This window comes from Benincasa hispida, chromosome 8, assembly GCF_027475165.1.
Source record: "Benincasa hispida cultivar pf3 chromosome 8, pf3_genome.v1.1, whole genome shotgun sequence".
NCBI classification, from domain to species: domain Eukaryota; kingdom Viridiplantae; phylum Streptophyta; class Magnoliopsida; order Cucurbitales; family Cucurbitaceae; genus Benincasa; species Benincasa hispida.
In genome coordinates this window covers 14,941,538-14,945,732 of record NC_143485.1, presented here as the reverse complement: position 1 = coordinate 14,945,732, position 4,195 = coordinate 14,941,538, and positions in this window count along the sequence as shown.

Here is a 4,195-nt window from a genome sequence, read left to right as displayed (position 1 = left end):
TCCACCAAAGATCAACAGCTGAACTCTTCTTACGACAAATATATTTCTGTGTCCATTGGATATAACCAATCATGAGTACGATGACCCTTCACAGATGCTCGTAAATACAGCTGGGCCAAATTATCGTTTTGCCCTAGTAGTTACATCTCACTCCTTAAGTACCACTGATTCCTCTAATGAACAATACAACATAGTCCAACTATGTATGAACACCTCTCGGGCCAAGAGAAGTGTGTGGCACCACATCGTTCAAGCCCCGGAATCAGCCCTTAAGGGAGCTATCTATCTACTTACCCCTGCCTCAAGGAATGAGTGAATTCCATCTTGTGTAGCTGAGTTCCCAGCTCCTAAATCAGAAAAACCCCCAAAATGGTAGGTTTGAATCGATGACCTAGCCACTCGCGCTCATACAAATCAAAGGACCACCCTCAATGGCAGGAGTTCCCACCTCACTTAGGATTGAGGTCATGTTACTTATGGTCATCCTAGTGAAGTGAAGTCTCCGCCATGAACGATGTTATATAATGAGATGTTAACACTTCGTGGTCAGGTCTTATACAAACTCTTTGTTTAGGACGCCCCCACTCGCATGTCCCAACATGAATGATCATGATCAAATCATCTGTGACAAGTCACAACACTTGTGACCATTCCACAAAGCGGGTCACATCCATAGCATTACCAGGATAAGGTTTCCCTCCTATACCCATATACTACAAACAATTTTGGTTATCACTCAAGACATGATCCACTTGTATGTCACCATATACATGCTTAAGTTACATATAGATAACCAGGGATTTTATGTTTATTGGTTTAAGATAAAGCAAATAAAACAAGTAACTGAGCAAAAATACAAGATGTGAAGAAAATATCATATATTAACAACTAAAGCATTCGTATAAACTATTTACAAACTACAGGACACGAGACTTTAGGGCATCAACCCCAACACGTAGAACCATAGGCTTTACCATTTATGGCATAACCTATAAAGACACACTCATAGGCTCTACTGCTAGCTTTCTCCTTTTAGGGTCTAGAACCCTTACATAGGCTAGATAACCACATGTTCTAAAATATGACAAGTTTGGTTTTTTATTCTTGAGAATTTCGTAGGGTGAAGTTATGTTTTTAGAATTTGGGATTCTATTTAGGACAAAACAAACGATAAGGATGATTTCACCCCACCAATAAGACGCGGCTCCTAAACTAAGTAAAATAGAAACTACTAGCTCAGTTAAAGTTCTATTTTTTCTTTCAACTTTTCCAATCTTTTCGTTTATTATTCGATCTGAGTTAAAGAACTCATTAAAGTTGTCTAAGTCATACTCAGTTGCCCTCTCACTACGAAGTATTTTAATCTTTCTATTGAACTGATTCTCTACTTCAGAAACAAATAATTTGAAGGCATTAAATGCATCAATTTTGTTTTTCAACAAATATACAAAAGTAAAATCAGAGCAATCATCAATAACTTCCTAGTCAAGATGCCATCAAATTCACATAAATCAGAATGAATAAAATATAAAGGCTCAGAAATCCTAAGTACAGATTTATGCGAAGTTTTAGTAATTTTAGCCTGACCACAATACTGCATTTATCAAATTCATTCGTGGATAACTTAGGTATCATTTCAAGCCTAATCATGTTACTAATTAAATTCTTATTAACATGACAGGGTCTAGAATGCCAAACATTCATGGAACATAGCATATACACAGAAAATTTCATTTTATTAAGGTCTAAATTTAATTTGAACATTCCCTCAGTTGCATACCCTTTCCCTACGAATACATTACTTTTTGTAAGGGTATATAAATTTGCCCCTATGGTTTAAGTAAATCTGGTTTTGTTGAGGAGATAGCATGAGACCAAGTTCTTTCTTATCTCTGGAGTGTCTAGGACGTTCTTCAACATGAGGGTCTTACCATAGGAAAACATCAGCTCCACCTTGCCGGTTCCGACAACTTTCGTGGAGTCGTGATCCCCCAACAGTATATTTTTGTCCTTAGTTTCAGTATAAGCTTTAAAGAGACTAAGGACGTGACAGACATGGCGTGTAGCGCTAGTATCTATCCACCACCCTTCAGAACCATCGATCACATTTACTTCTGTGATCATGGCAATTAATGGTTCTTCTGTTAGGTTTGCCTGCCAGTAGGACGACACCTATTCCTACAGTACTTAGCCATGTGCATAGGTTTATAACAATTAAAGAAAATGAACTGTATCGTTTCTCCTGAAGGGTGTTTCTGCTTTTTCTATTGGTTCTGGTTGCTGGAACCACGGTTTTGACCTTTCCTCTTTGTCTCTTTTGTCTTTTGGTCAGGTTTTACGACGGTTGAGGCAGATCTCCTAGGTACGACATTCACCTCCTCCCTCTAGTCCTGCTTCCGAGTTTATCAATAATAACAATAACATGGAATTGTTCGTCTAGAGGCATATCTTCAGTTATCATCTCATGGATTATCTTTTGCAGTTCGTCGAACTGAGTCTTCCACAGATTTGTCATCTGTCATCCGGAACTTGAGACGACTGACAGCATATTTCTTCGACCCGGCCTCCTTGATGTCGTACTTCTTTTGCAAGGTATCCCATACCTTCTTTGTTGTCTCCATTGTGTTGTAGTAGTTGATGCGTGATTAATGCAATGAAATAATGGTGCAGAATGCGATGGTGGAATATGTGTTGTGCATGCAAGTTTTCTCAAAAAGATCTAAGTATAAATCCTACTGAGTTGCCTGGTAAGCCCAAGGTCGAACACAGAGATTAAGGAAACAGTATGCAATGGTAATTTTCGATTACTTTGCATTAACAAATAATTCAATGCGTTGGTTGGTATGTTGTTTAAAGTATGAAGTTTATGCGACAGAATTAAGAAAAGAGCTAATAATGCGACAAATACAATGAGTATGCAGAGGAACGGGTTGAGAAGGTCTTTAGCTAGCGTTTTCTGAGATTGCGTTCAAGCTATGCGATCATGCTACACACATGCGACAGCAATTCATTTTCCAATGAAAATGCAATAGTTCCTAATTGTAAAATGCATGCGATGTATGCGATGATGTCTATAGAGCTTATTCCTAAGTCTCTACTTCTTGCTTATGCCATGATGAATGATGCACACAGGTACAAGGTGACCGCATACAATCATATCCTATCTCTAGGGTGCATGTGATGCGTTAATAGCCAACAGAACTTATTCCTAAGCTTCTATCTCTTGATTATGCGTTTCTAATCTGACTCTCCTGAGCCTAGATTCTAATCTGACTTTTTCAAGCCTAGATTCTGTCCTTAGACTACCCTCCCGAGTATCTCTAAAGGACAAATGAAGCATTCATTATACAAGATGATCGCATAAAGTGAAGATCTCAGGTTTTGCTAGCTACGTGCTTCTCAACACATTCGATAGTTTAGCTACTCATGCGTAATGTAAAGAGAGTGGAGTGATATAGAGATGCAATATCCATTTTTTAAATAAGTTCAGAATACAAAATGACAATGGAAGATAAGGATGGAGAGCCTGGTAGCAATGTCTTGCTTCCTAAGGCTTTTACACTGAGTTTTCTCTACTCTGCCCAAAAGATGTTCTTGCTTCTGCAAGAGTTGGCCCTCTCTCTGTTTTCGACGCTTCCCGACACTCTTTTGAGTTAACCAGGACGATCTCTCGGTATATTTTCCCTTCACTTGCTTCCGCCTTCTAAGTATATGAAAACTACGAACAAAGGTTGACTATCGTCTATATGGTGAATTCTCCGAACTTCGAAAAGAATTGAGCGAACTCCTTCAATGAAGGTGGCCTTCGAAATTTATAGAGCTTCAGAGTGAAGAGCTTTTTCTCTCAAATGATTGCACTGATGGGATGTCATTAATTCTCTGTCTGATGCGTCGAATAATTGTCATCGAAAAGTTGAGTGTACTTGCTACAGTGTCGTTAACGGCTTGTCAACTTAATTCGTAATCGACCATCATCAGCTTTCTGTCCCATCGTGATTTATTAAGCTTTCACCTTGATGCCCTGGCTCTATGTGGCCACCTTCTTGAACAGATTTTGGCGAATGCAAACGATCACATAGCCTTACGGCCGCCATCTTTTAATGTGCTCGGACGTTAATTTATTTGGATCGCAATTCTGCCTTGCGCCAACGCATTTTCTGCACAAAATACATAAGTTAGCTATTCTTAATGCGAT